Source organism: Pseudopipra pipra, chromosome 16 (genome assembly GCF_036250125.1).
Source record: "Pseudopipra pipra isolate bDixPip1 chromosome 16, bDixPip1.hap1, whole genome shotgun sequence".
Classification (NCBI taxonomy): Eukaryota; Metazoa; Chordata; class Aves; order Passeriformes; family Pipridae; genus Pseudopipra; species Pseudopipra pipra.
Window position 1 is genome coordinate 16,400,219 of NC_087564.1, and position 14,039 is coordinate 16,414,257.

General features: G+C 54.6%; 1 protein-coding gene and 2 long non-coding RNA genes across 18 annotated transcripts in view; 2 read left to right on the top strand and 1 right to left on the bottom strand.

Annotated features, from left to right (window-relative positions):
• Positions 1-1,463, top strand: part of USP31 (ubiquitin specific peptidase 31) — a 30,600-nt gene extending 29,137 nt beyond the window's left edge. For 13 of the 15 annotated variants that reach the window (XM_064673506.1, XM_064673508.1, XM_064673509.1 and 10 more), the window contains one exon: positions 442-1,463. The gene's annotated coding sequence lies outside the window, so the exon portion shown is untranslated. The remainder of the gene's footprint in view (positions 1-441) is intronic. The other 2 variants (XM_064673507.1, XM_064673518.1) reach the window with 1 other exon arrangement.
• Positions 1,464-10,726: 9,263 nt separating this feature from the next.
• On the bottom strand, positions 10,727-11,365 carry LOC135422849 (uncharacterized). 2 transcript variants are annotated; one of them, XR_010434615.1, is made up of 2 exons: positions 11,119-11,365; positions 10,727-10,971 (listed from the first exon to the last, which is right to left on the bottom strand). It is a non-coding gene; the product is annotated as an uncharacterized LOC135422849 (long non-coding RNA). The 2 variants fall into 2 exon arrangements; XR_010434616.1 differs by having other exon boundaries at positions 10,727-10,974.
• A 92-nt stretch (positions 11,366-11,457) lies between these two features.
• LOC135422850 (uncharacterized) lies at positions 11,458-12,524 on the top strand. Its single transcript, XR_010434617.1, has 2 exons — positions 11,458-11,544; positions 12,383-12,524. It is a non-coding gene; the product is annotated as an uncharacterized LOC135422850 (long non-coding RNA).
• Positions 12,525-14,039: the final 1,515 nt, after the last annotated feature.

Here is a 14,039-nt window from a genome sequence, read left to right on the forward strand (position 1 = left end):
CCTGTGGGCAGGGGGATGTGATCTGGCTCCTCTTTGGGGTTTGGGGGTTCACACCTGCCCAGGCAGAGGCGGGAGTCTTCTCTATCTGCCCTGTCGTGCCTCATGTCTGGGCTCAGCCCCCCGCATGAAAGGGCTTGGGGGGCCTCCCACCACTGGACCAGTCCCCTGCCACCCCCCGCCCCATCCCTGCTTGCTGCCCACCAGCTCCTGCCACCCACAGCAGCGAGACCAAGCTTCCAGGCAGAAGGGACCTTATGGACCCAAGCCCTGCAGCATTTGGGGCCAGAAGACCCCCAGCCAGACCCCCACACCTCCAGAAGCCCCTCAGACTGCCCCTGCCCACAACGTGGCCAAAGGCCTGTTCCCTTCTTGCTGTCACCAGACTCTGGAGGCTTGAAGCTCCTCCAGGTCTGTGCTAATTAAACTCTGTTTTTCCTTCAGCAGGGTGTGCAGTGGTGGCTCTTGACCCAGGGGAGCGTGTGGCTGCCAGATGGGAATATGTGGATGGGCTGCTCCTGCCACCTGCCCAGCGAGGATGAGGATGGAGCAAGGCAGGAGGAGGATGGGCTGCTGCTCCCAGCTGCTGAAGGGGAAACCTCTGTCCCTGGTGTGTCATCTGTAGGTGACCCCCTGGGCTAGGAGAGCTGCTCTAGCTGCCGTGGCTGCAGGCACCATGCCCGTGGCTGCTGGGCTGCCCAGTCTCAGGTCAAAGGGGGTGCAAAATGCTTTAGTGGTCCAGCGTGTCCTCTCAGCTGAAGAACAGGGAAGAATGGAAGACAATGTGGTTGGAGCTCTCTGAGGGCATTTCCACTGCAGACTGTGATCCTCCTGCTCCATCGAGCCTTTGGATTGGTGCAGCAGGGGCTGGGTCAAGCTTCACAAACTCACCTTTCAACACAATTTTTGATTTGCAAGGCTTTTTCCTCTTCTCCTCCCTCCTCCATGCATGTTTTTGCATGGAGGGGACTGTTGGCGCAGGTCAGCAGCACTGTTGGTGCATGCCCCCTGCTCCTTCAGTGCTCACCGAGGGGGGAGTTGCCCATGAATCCCCCTTGGTCCCCAGATCTCCAAATCGGCCATCCTGATCTCCCATTGCCCAGCTTTGGTTACAGAAATGCTGATGGTGTGTTTGCCAACAGCTGTGCTGCATCACCCGTTCCCCCCACAGGTCCCTGGGCCTCTGGGGACACATGGCCCCCGTCAGCCCCTGCCATGCAGCTTTGGTCTGTGTTTCTATCCATCCTGCTGGGAAAGGCAAGCCAGAGCCAAGCCCCTGGGTGCTGAGCTGAGGAGCTGGTGGCTGTGCTGGGCAGTCACGCACATACCACGTACCAGAGGCATTGCTTCACTTCTTGTGTAGAAATGGGGATGGCAGATGTCGTATTAAATCATGGGGTCATCACTTATTTATAGGTGATTACATTAAAGAGAGATTAATATAGCCAAAGGCTTCGCAGAATTAATGTACTTGTGTTTATTATATTTGCCAACATTTCTCCAGTCCAGCTGGGTTTTTCTGGCTGTGGGATTTAACAGAGAGCCGGCTGCTGTTCCCCAGCCTTGCTAGGAGGGAGCAAGAGGCCCATGGAAAACATGTGAGAACTTTGATCTCCGAGAGATTAATTTTATTGCCTCCCTCTTTCTGAGGGTCCGTGGCAGGTGCTTGGTGCACAGTGAGGACAGAGCAGGGCAGGACTCAGTGGGGGTAAAGCTGTGTCTGGAGGGGAGCCCAGGGCTGGGGCTCCCAGATGTCATAATCCCACAGCATGGGATTATGCTGTGCTAAATTGGGATTAGATTACTGCAGATCTGGGCACAGATTTCTGACACCCTGGGGGAGATGGAGGTGTCCCTGGGCACCACTGGTGGGGGCGTGCCAGGCGTTCCCTTGGCCCCTGTGCCCCGGAGCCTGGTCTGGGGCTGGCAGCACCCGTACACCCATACATAGGCTGTTGGTTGCCTGCTGTCAGGTCAGGGGGCATCAGTGGAGACCCTCTGCCAATGGATGAACCAGAAGAGCTAAGAACACCCCAGGTTTGGCTGGAGGAGCAGAACCATGTGGGAATGGTCACTGGTTGTGCCAAGCAAGGCCAAGGGTGCAGTGGACAGAGGTGGGAGTCACTGCAGCTGCCTGGATATTTATTAACAACTGCCTCTGAGAGCCAGAACAAAACCCAATCTTTGGGAGACCATCAATAAATTGTAGCACATTAGGCACTGTCACCCCTACCCCTGGACTCTTAAATTTTGCTCTAATTGGAGTATTGCTTTTCCTTCCTCAGCACTTTTTCCCCTCGGCTGGGTATCGATCCTGGCTCTGTGGGGATCTGACCAACTGTTGGCAATTTATGGGAACATAAAACTAGTCTGTCGTAGAGCAAAAACCCAGCTTTTAATAAGAAATGCTGACACCAGCCTCTGGCTGATTCCCAGGTATATTTACCAGTTTACAGTGGGTACCCAGGTGTGGGGCTCAGGGTGTGATGGGGGAAGGGGACCATTAAAAGTCTCTCAGGCTGGGCCATATTGTGGGCAGGGGTGGCCTGAGTGGCTTCTGAAGGTGTGGGGATCTCTTTTCTGGTCTCCTGTGCCCCGTCCCATGGTGGATGAGGGTCTGGCTGGGGTCTCCTGGCCCAAAATGCCACAGGACCTGGGTCCATGATGTGTCCCCTCCTGCCTGGAGCTTGGTCTCGCTGCTGTAGGTGATAGGAGCTGGTGGCCAGTGAGCAAGGCTGGGACTGGGGTTGGCAGGGGACTGCTGTGATGGAGGGCGCTGGTGCTGGGCATCCCCCCAGCCCTTTCAAATGTCCTTGCTCCAGCTCCCCCTGCCCCTTTGCTGCACTCCTCTGGTGATGGGTGTTGGTGGCTTTGCAGGTCAAGGCTGGTTGTGGATTCCTGGACCTGTGGGTCATTGTCCTGCTTGTGTGTCCCTGCAGGTTTGGGGACGTGGGGCTCCCGAGGAGCAGGTCCCTGGAGCAGGTGGCCCCTGTCACTGTCCCAGCCCAGCCACCCCTGCTCTCCCTGGGCTGGATGTGCTGTCTCTGTCACAGAGTGCCAGGGGGTGTTGTGTTAGGTGTCTCGGTGCTGTAACAGCTGCTCTCCCTGCTGTTTGCTACCGTCTAATTCTGGTTTTATTGAAATGAGCCTAAATTGTCTGGGAATACATTAGCTCAGTGCCTCCCTGTGGTTCACACTCGGTATGGATGTGAGTACCCCGCAGTCGGCAGTGCCTGTGCTCCCGTTTTTAATCTCGCAGAACTGGCTCCTTGGAGAAGGGGTGTGTTTCCTAATGGCCTTAGCTAGTTTCCAGAGCTGGGATCAGACTGTCTCAGCAGTGGTAAGAGGGGCCAGGAGGGTTCCAGCACTGCTGCACAGCTCTGTGTTCCGGGCTGTAAATAATGCCACGTCCACTGGCGCTGCCCGGCTCCACTGAGGATCCATTTGCTCCTTTAACAGGCAGACTGTGCTTGTTGCAAAGCAATTCCTGGAGCCCCTATGACAGTCTTTAAGCGTTTTAATACTTTGCGAATGATTTATCGTGGGTAACAAGCAGATGACAGACTGCACTTCAAGGTATGGATTATCTATTAGAATCCATGTTGAAGGCGTTTGTGCTGACAGGCTCCTGCCAAGCAAGGGAAATACCTCCAATACTTGTGTTACAGGAGGAATCAGCAGCTCCTGCCTCAGCTCGCAGATAACCCTGTTCTATTTGCTGCTTTGGTGACAGGCAGCACCGATCCTGCCCCTGCACGGCCGCTGGATCCAGCGAACCAGGGCTCCTGTCGTGCCTGGTTAGGAGGGACCTGGTGCTGGTTCCCCCTGGCACTGGATGGATACATGGGCTGTGACATCTCCTCTCCAGAGTCCCCCTTGTCAAGGAGGGAGCAGAGCAGCTTCACTGCTTTGTGAAGTGATTTGTGTGGTGGGGCTGGTCGTGCTGGTCGTGCAGTGGGACCTGCTGTGCTCCCCACCCTGCACATCCTGCTGTGCTCAGCGGGCCCAAGGGAGGTGCTGGCTGCAGGACATGAAGCTCTTTGCACTTCTCAGTGCCGGCTTTGACCCTCTTTCACACCTTTTGCAATTGGTGCTGCCTGTCCCAGCATGGCACAGCCAATCTCTGGGGCCAAGTGGGGCCCTGGGGGCTCAGGGTGATGGTGATGGGGACAGTGTCCCATGGGGACCCCTCGCTCTGCTGTGGGGGTGGGTGCTACCCTGTTGCTGTGCTGGGTTCATGGCAGCTAGATTAATGCTGGTTATTGGGATTTTTTTCACCTGAGTGTTTCAGCTTCTGAAACCAGCTTCAGCCTGGATTTATTACCTGGCAAATAAATACAAGTGCAGGTTTATTTTGCCTCCTTGTTCATCGGAAAGGAATGAAAATGTAAGCAAAATATTAAAAATAAAATAGACTCAGTTTTACTTTAATTGACCTTTGATTTTTAACTTAATACCTTCCCATGTTGCTGCTTCAACCTTTAATTTCTCTCAGTGAAGTGGCTGTGTTCAATGATTCATTCTGTCCTGAGGCAAAGCACACACTGTAATTGGTTTTTAACTTCCTGGAATGTCAAAGCCAGGATTGAAATTTTACGTATCACACCACCAATTCAATACTGGCTTTAATAATAATGTTGCAGAAAGGGAGGCAGATTTACAGCTGTAGAAAAATGTAATCAAATTTTGAGCCCGAATGCAGTAAGTCTAAATGCTAGTTTTCATTTAGAAGCTTGTTAGATAGATGTGGCATCACCTGAGTAGTTCCCAGCTCGTTTCTGCTGCTCTGTGCCACAACTGTGGGAGCCAGGGGAGGTGGGAGGGCTGGGAAAATGGGGGGAACTGGGGAACCTGGAAGGGCCAGGGGGGCTACAGGGCCACTGCTGACGGCGCTGCCCTGAGCTGGGCAGAGGCAGCCTGGGGTGCAGGCTGCTCTGGGGTACCGGGTGCCCCTCATCAGTCCCTGGGACAAGCCGATGGGAAGCAGGTGGACGGGAGCCCCTCGCGATGGCGTCGGCCCAAGGGTCCACCCTGGAGGAGCTGCTCTGCCTTCCGGGGGGCTGCGGGGGGAGACACCCCTAGAACACTGCAAATGCCAAACAGGTAATCGATTTTGGCCAATTAACGTCTGATAAAAACTAATAACCCTCCTCTCCCTTTCTTGTTATTGAATGACCTCCAGCGATCCATTAGTTTAACAAATGATATGCAAGTGTTCAACATGGCTAATGACTCCGGATTAAACCCGCTGACACCTAATTCATCAGCGTGCCCAGCGCCACAGTGCCCATTGCACCGCGCTCTCCATCACTGCTGCATTCCCACCGCACCCATCGGCGTGTCCCTGGCACCCCTGCATGGAGCCAGGCCCTGCGTCCCCTCTGTGCTCTGGCCAGAGCCACAGGTGCTGGGTGGGACCTGCAGCCCCGTGGTGCTTGGTCCCAGTGCCACATGCCCGTTGGCAGCAGGCTCTGTGCATCACCCCGCTCCAGCGCCCACCCTGCTGCCCGCGGCACTGCGCTCCCTGCTCTCTGCTAGGCTGTCCTAAAAAGCTAACTAAGCTGAAATTATTTTCTTTCCGTGGAAAAGCCTTTAAATAATGTATCGCCCTCACTTGCTGTTACTAAGTCTTTTAAAAATCCAGGGGCCTTTTCCTTCTCGCTTGTCTATTGCATCTGTTTGTTGCAGGGCGTGAATTACCCTTGGGAGAGTCATTGGAAATTCCATCTCAAAGCCACTGCCCTGGCCAAGGGTGTGACCCTGTAGCTGTGCCCACCAGGTTCATCCCCTGTGAGGAGCAGAAGCCCAGGCTGAAATCCATCCCCAGGTGCTACAGAGGAGCCATTTCCCACCCACCCACCGATGGCAGCCGGGTGCCTGTGATCCTGACTGGCCTCACAGCTCCTGTCCTGCATTTGGATGGCAGCAAATTGCAATGAAATTGGAATCACTGATAACAGGCCCTGAAACCACCTCTGGAGAACCCTGCCTCCTGGGAGTGGTGATACAAAAGCGCTGGAGCAAGGATAATTAAATTAGGGGGACTGTCAGCACAGCAAAGATGTCCTGTCTGGAGCAGTGAGGGAAACGTTTTCCTTTCTGTGCCAGCATGGGATGGATCCTCATGTACCCTGTGAGATTTGAAATATTATAACCAAAATTTGCCCAGCATTTCCCAGGCTATCAGGGCTCTGCCGAGCTTCTGGAGCAGAAGGCTTTGGAATGGTGGTGGCTGTTTACAGGGGCTGAGGGGAGAAGCTCCCAGCCCAGTCTGTAGCAAGAAAAGCTGAACAGCCCCAAAGACACTGGGGAGAAGGATGAGAAGGGCTCTGCTGTCTTGCAGGCTCCCATCTACCAGTGCCCTGTTACCCTGGCATGTGCCCGGCAGCTCCGGCCGCCCTCTGGGAAGAGCTCCCTGCGCTCAGGGGCCGGTCCTGCCCACCGGCTGCCAACGCCGGACCCGGGACCGCTCCAACCCCGGCTGCAGCCCCGCTCCTTCCTGCAGAGTCCGTGCAGGAGCCCCGCGCTAACTGCTGCTATCGGCAGTGCCGGCTGAGAAGGGTGTTGCAGCACCAGGGCCGATCCCTATTGATTGCAATGGTTGCTAATGGTCTTTTTCATACAATAAGAGGCTTTTGTGGGAAGAACTTAATCCAGTCCTATCGCCGGGTGAAATTGCACTGCTCACTGCTCAGATTTCCAGGATGTGAGCTACTTTAATAACAGAGGGAGTTTTATCTAATACATTTAATGCTCCCATATTTTTATGGCATGACAGGTCCTATCCTACCTGTGCTGTTGCAGTACTGGGAGCGTGGGAGGCTTGGGCTCTGCTGGGAGTGAGGGAGCTGTGCTGGCACGTGGTGGCTTATGGGCACCTTGGCCACACGATTGCCACTGTCACCAGTTGCAATGCCGAGCCCCACCACAGCCACCAACACAGGTTATTGAGGTGATGACGAGGCTGGTGCTGGAGATGACAGAGCTGTGCAGGGAACGGGAACTCGGTGTTCCCCAGAGGCATTTTTTTGGTCTTTCCTGTCCTTGGCAGTGCTAGTCCTGCTGCTGGGCAGTTGGGTCGGGGCCAGGGGGCAGAGCCCTGTGCCAGGCAGAGGTGACAGGGACCATGGACACCTCTTGGGGCAGGGATTCCAGGGCAGGGCCAGGTCCTGGGTGCTGCAGGATGTGTTCTCCTGCAGGGCAGGCAGGGCATGCTCGGGGCAGGCAGGGCATGCTGATGTGGTGATGCAGATGTGCTTACCTGTGTTGCAGGCACACTCACCCTGCCATGCACACGGGCATGTGCCCAGGCCTCTGCCAGCTGCAGGTGCAGCAGTGGGGCCCGTCTCTCTCCTTGCAGCCGAGAGCAGAGCTCAGGGGTTGGCATGTGCAGTGGGGATTGGAGATGTGCTTCTGCCTTTGAACTATGTGTGCAGAGATATCTGATGGATTGTGATAGCCAGGATCAAAGGTTAGAAAATTTCTCTGTGCAACTTATGTAAATGAAGACTAATGAGGTTTTCATGGTTACCTTTAATTAACTTTTCCACAACTAGTGGTAGTTTATATGGCACAAGCTGGGACGGGTGGCACACACAGGTACACGCACAGCCAAGCACCTTCATTAAAAAGTTTTTAAAAATGAATCTGCAATATGCAAATTACCTATTAAATGCTCAAGAAGAAGATTTTAAGTGGGGAAAAAAGGCACAAGAAAAGCAGCAGCTCTGCAAGTCCTGTGATGTGGGCTGTGCTGTGCAGAGCAGCAGAGTGGGCTGTGCCATGTGAGCCTGTCATGCCACAGGGGACATGGCTGTCCTTGTGACCCTCCCAGACAGGCAGGTCTGGGGTGGCCCCGTGCAGGCAGCTGTGCCCAGTGCCTGGTGCAGGACATCCCTCCAGGCAGGATCCTCTGGTCCCAAGGGATTTCCAGGGAATGCTCCATCAGCTGTGGATGCAGGTGCAGGGTGTCCCCTCCTCCCCTTGGCCATCTCACTCCAACAGCATCACCTCCTGCTCTGCTGGTGCTGTGCAGTGGCTGGTGAGGATGAAGGGAAATGTGCCAGTGCAGGTGGGAGCTGTGCTGGGCTGAGGGGGGTGAGCTGTGTGGGTGCTGGGCAGTGTGAGCACAGTCCCAGTGCCAGGTGCTGCCACAGGGTCCTGGGCAGCCTGGCCATGAGAGAGGGGTTTAAACCAGTCAGAAGCAGCTCCTCTTGGAGCTTTCCTCCTGATTCTGAAGAGCTGGAACATGGCATCAGGCAGGAGGAAAACATGTATGAAAAGACAGCAGAGTGAATGAGTGAGATGGCTCGGACAACTGTATCCAATTAGCCTGACATTAATCCTGGGCAAACAGGTGGAAAAACCACTCCAAGATTTAATTAATAGGAGAATTAGAGCCTGGGAATATAAATTTGTGCCTGTCAGTGTGGTTGAGCAGAAGTAGGTCCTGTCAAACTGACCTGATTTCATCCTCTGATGAGGTTCTGGGTTTGGTGGTGGCACAGAAATAACAGCCTCTGGCCTGTGTTTCCCTCAGTTCTGCGATGCCCTGGGGAAAGGGTGATAAAAGTGGATTAGAAAACGGGGGCTGAGGAACCGGGAGGGAATGCTACCACCGTTGTTTCCCAGCCAGGGGGTGGTGGCAGCATCTTCCCAGGGAGCTGTGTCCTTCTCCAGCTGTGGGAGCGCTGGTGCTGCAGTGTGGGGGGCATGGGGGGTGTGGGCACTCGGTGCTTGGGCAGTGTGAGTGGAAGAGAGACACTGATCCTGTTGCTCCAGGGCAACGATTGCCCGGCTGGCACGGCAGCAAGCAGTGCCCTCCCAGCAGTAACCACTGGCTCTCCAGGGAAATTGCATGTGTGCAGAAAATGTCAAGTTTGCTTTATTTACCCAAACTATTATGTGAAGATAATTCTGAGTGTAGCAAAAGGAGTGAAAACTGTGCCTAAATCTCTGGTGCCCTCACAGGAACAACCATGGTGTCCACATCCACAGCCACATGTCACGGCTGGAACAACTCCCTGCCCCATGCCAGAGCACCCGCTGGTGCTGCCGGGCTGGAGGTCACTGCCTGTCCCAGCTGCCTGGGAAGATGATGGGCAGTCGGGCTGCAGGAGTTGCTCAGCTCCAGCACTGAGAGTAACTTTTCCAATTTCCCCCTAGAAATTGTTTCTGTCAATATTTTAATTTCATTTGGGCTGAGCAGACGGAGCAGAGGCAGCACATCCTGAGCAGATCATTTGTCTCCCGATCTGGATCTCATCAGGGTCCCAGCATGTGGAGGATGCCAGCAGCTCCTCACGGATGTAACCAGGGAGCCAGCTGGGAGGATGGCCAGAGCAGGGGAGGACTGAGTCCTGCTGCCCCTTACACCTCAAGCCCTGCTGCCGGGCCAGGCTCCGGGGCAGGATGCATGGGCAGGCACCCACTGGTCCTTCCTGTGGGGCCACTGAACTCCTTCAGCACTGCACAAGCACCATCGAGGCTGGAGCCCAGCTCATCAAAGCCCCACGTGGCAGAAGGTGCCAGGGGGCTGGAGCACCGTGTGGCCGGGCAGAGCAGGAAGCCCCTTGCGTCTCCTCTGCTCTCCAAGGTGACTCCAGGGGCCATCCCTTCAGTGAGGTGTGTTTGTCTGGGGAGAGGAACAAGGTCTAACCAGATGGCAGGGCTAATAAATTGCTCAGGAAAGGCAAACTAGTACATGCAGCCCATGTCTCCTCCACATCTCCATTGCAAAGTGCCAAAAGAAATCGGTCTCAGGAATTGTTTCAGAGAGGATAATTTCTGTTTCCCAGTTGCTGTCATACATTAGAAATATCTGAAATGCCTCTGGTTGGTTTCCAGTGGTGAGGAGCAGCCAGGGGCTGCCATGGATGAAGCACTAAAAGAAAATAAATTAGCCTCTTGCACTCAGCCCTTCTCACCGCCAAACCACGAATGACGAGCGGCTGCTGCTTAAGTAACGTCCAGAATAATGAGCAGAACAAGATCTGCAAGGGAATATTAACTCAAAGAAACATTTTCTCTCCCTTTTGAAGTTTGCTCCAGCAGCCCCTGTTCTGGTGTGCAGGTGAGCCAAGTCCCATTGGAGCTGGCAGGGATGGGTGCTGGGTGTCAGTGTGACTGTCCTGCAACATCCTCTGCCCTGTGCCACCCATGCCAAAGCTCTTCCCTTCCTTTCCTGTCATCAATCCCACGACAGTCTGCCTTCTCCTGGCTTAGCCAGGTGCAAACTGCCTGTGCTTCCCATAGCCCCCCAGACCAGTCACCTGCAGTCAGGGGAACCAACACACAGACACCGGTTGCTGCAGTGCAGCACCACTCACACTCCCACACACTCAGCCCAGCCCTGCAGCCAGGGAAGAGCTTGAGGAGATGGGAAAAGGCCACACTGGACTCTGAGCTAAGCTGTGTGTTTGCAGGCAGGCTGGCCCACACTAATTTAAGTGAGTAGCTGGAGAAGCCAGAGCTTGTTAGTGGCCATGTGTGAGCTCCCACAGCCTGGCACGGGGGTGAGGGGAGCCACCAGCACCAAGGTCCCCTGTGGCAGCTCCATGGGCACCATGAGCCCACCTGTCCCCTGGGCTTGTCCTGCTGGTATTCCCAAAGCCAAATTGGTGTGTTTGTCCAGTTCCTTACAGAAATGACCCACTTCTGAGCCCTGCTGTGTTGAAACAAGCATTTTCAGGAAGCTCATCCCTCTGAAGATGTAAACCAGCAGCACTCCTGAATTTCAATTCCTTTATCTCCTCTGGCTGGCTGAGTCATCCAGGGAGCATTCCCTTGATGTATGGCTCTGTGTGTCTACATTATACAGGGGTGCAGTTTGGAGAAGTGCCTTGTTTCCCAGCAGTGATTAATGATGATAATCTTCCCTCCCATTGAGCCTGGGAGGTACCTGTTGCAGTGCTGCGATCCCCAGAGGATGAACGTGCACTTAATGTGTCACCACCAGGAAAACGAGGTGTCCTTCTGCTGAAAAAGACACGAAACAAACCTAAATGGGGCTGTAAGTTTTCTTTGTCATTTTCCTATTTCCATCCATCCCACATATGTGAGCAACAGGATAGAAGCCGTTTCACTGTGCTCTCCCCAAGGGAAATACGGGGCTGTCTTCACCTTAAACTTCTCTGTGGACGTGATGGAGCAGTTGGTGCTGTTGGGGCTGTGCTCCCACGTACACAGTGCTGGCAGTGCCACTGGGAGGGTGACAGCCACTGCCTCACCTGGCAGGTGCAGAACATCCTGTCCTGGATGGTGACAATTGCTGCAGGGGCCTCGGGGACTGGTGTCACAGTGCTTGGCTGCTCCAAGGGAAAGAACCACCCTGGCAGCCCCACTGGCATCGTGTGCCACCAGTTGCTCCTGCAGGGCTGTGAGGCCACAGGTAGGACGATCCCTCAGTGGCTGCCCTGGCTGAGCTGCTGTGAGCAGCAGGGTGGCTGTTGCGTTAATAATTTGGGCTTGCACTCCTGCCAGGTCTTCCCCATCTGGCTTCCTTGGATTGATGTCAATATGAGATCTTCTTGCTCCTAATCCTTCAGGGTCAATGCAGTGTTGAGGGATCTGCCACAGCTGCCTTGGCTCGTTGTGGGCTCACTGTGTGCCTGCGAGCACACAGAGGCCGTGGGGAGCACAGAGCCTGTGGAGAGCAGACACAGCCCATGCAGAGTGGACAGAGCCAAAGGGAAACAGGCTGTCTGGCCCCAGAGAGCAGTCAGGGTCTCTAGGATGGGCTCATTGGGGCCTGGCTGGTGTGCCCAATGCAGAGGGAGAATCTTGCCATGCTGTGCTGTGGAAGTGAGACCACGGCGTGTCCAGCAGGTGCAGGTCTGCTGGTCCCAGGGAGGCAGCTCTTGGCAGAGGCAGTCCTTGGCAGAGACAGTCCTTGGCAGAGTCTCTGCCTTGGCAGGCTGTGGGCGCAGGAGCAAGGGCTTTAAAATGCTTGTGTTGAACTGGGAGAGGCAGTGCTGGGACAGTGACAGGCAATGATTTGCAGGAGAAAAGGGAAATGACAATATTCTCCATCAACATTATTATAGCTCTGTCCCTCAGGGTGGACAGCATGAGAGCCACGAGGGAGGTTTTCATTTGCTTTTTCTCTTCACAAGGAGAGTTAATTGCACTTAGTGCAGCTTGGCCACCAACTGCCCATGCACCAAGCCACTGGAGCACCAAGCACCCAGTGTGCCAGACCAAGCACATGGCAGTGCTGAGGAGATGGTCCCCAACTAGGGCCAGGGCTGGTGGTGGGTGATCTGCTCCCCCTGCTCTGCTCTGTCCTGCAGAGGCACAGCACATCTGAATGAGCTTGTCAAATGAAATTTTCTGTCTGGTTAGAAATGGATTTTCAAGCTCCTCGCTCACATGTAAACATTTTTAGTGGTCCCCAGCCAAATCAGAGCCAGCGAGAACAAACATCAGCCTGGGAAGACCCAGTCCCTGCAGGGAAATCACAGCCCACAGAAGGAAACCAAATGCACAGTGGCTTCGAAAGGCATCCATTAAAGTGTGTGCTGAAGTGATTCATGGTGCTGGTAGTTAGACTTTAATTAGATCTTAATCACGTAATTTTATCTTTGTTTTAAAGATGAGAGCTTAATGACTGCATTGGTCTCATAACTGTGCCATGACTAAACAAAGCACTGTCACATGGCAGCTCTGCAGCAGGCAGAGATGGGGCCGAGGGCATCGGGCTCTTCAGATATTTTAAATAAAATTTGTGTATTTTAAATAAATAAATTTATTTAAAACACACAAATTCATCAGGACCAGCCAGCACTCAGGTAAGGTGGAAAGGGCAGGGGCACGGAGCCAGGTGTGAGCCTGGGCACTTGGCCCCCCAGCAGCCACCATCACACATGCCAGCCACAGCATGTGACAAGGAGTTGGATCACGGGCTTTCAATTCAGCTGGCAGGTTGGATCCCTCACATGATTAGCAGGAGGATAATTAATCTCAGTCATCCTGAGCCCTTTCCCTCTTGTGTCACCATTTCTGGCCTCCACACACTTGTGGCGCAGAGTTGCCGTGCCCTGTGGTGCAGAGGGATGGACACGGGGATGGACACAGGGATGGACACGGGGATGGACATGGGGATGGACACGGGGATGGACATGGGGATGGACACAGGGATGGACACAGGGATGGACACAGGGGTAGATATGGGGATAGGCACATGCCAAATGGTGATGGCAGTGGGGACCATGCCCTCTGCTAACATGCATGAACCCTGAATGTGTGTCCCAGGCAGGGATTTTCCTCCCTTGCAGCTGTGGGATCCATCAATATCTGCTGCAGGGGATGATCTGCCTCACCTCCTGGCCTTTCTAGTTACTTAATTTTGGTTGAGTCAGACAAAGTTAGTTCAGGTTTGCAGGGTGAGTCCCTGTGGGTGGCAGGACTGGGACAGGACTGCCCCTGGAGTTGGGATTCACCCATGGCTGGCACAGGGGCCATGTCCCGCAGCACATCCCCGACAGCCACATCTGGTCAGAGACGCAGTGGTTCCACTCAGGTCTCAGCTTTTTGCCTCTCCGAGCTCGCTGAGCTCTGCCTGGCCCTTAGCTCTGACCAGGGCTCGTCCCTGACCTGCTGTGGGGAGGCAAAGCAGCAGAATGGGGTGCTGTGGTGGCAGTTCCTCAAAGCCGAGCGACTCCGCTGTCCTTGAGCCCTGCCCTGCCCTTGCTGCGATGGCAGCGGCCCCTCCCCACCTTCCCTTTCCTGTTTGTTATGCCACATGAGCCACTTGAACTCATTACTCTGGCAGATTATAGGTCCCCAGGTAATAACAAGTCTTCAGATAATTACTAACAGATCCTCTAATAGGAACGAGCTCAGTTGAATCCACTCAGCCACTGGGTGGATTATTTATCCCTAAGCTGTCCTTATCTCCAGCCACCGGAGCGTGCCGGAGCCGGGTCGCTGCCCTCACGAGTGCTCGCTGCAGGAGCCCTGGGATCAAGCACCACACGGTGTGAGCCCCAACCAACTCCCCTTCCCCTCCTGGGAGCTGGCAGCAGCAATCCTGTGGCCAGCCC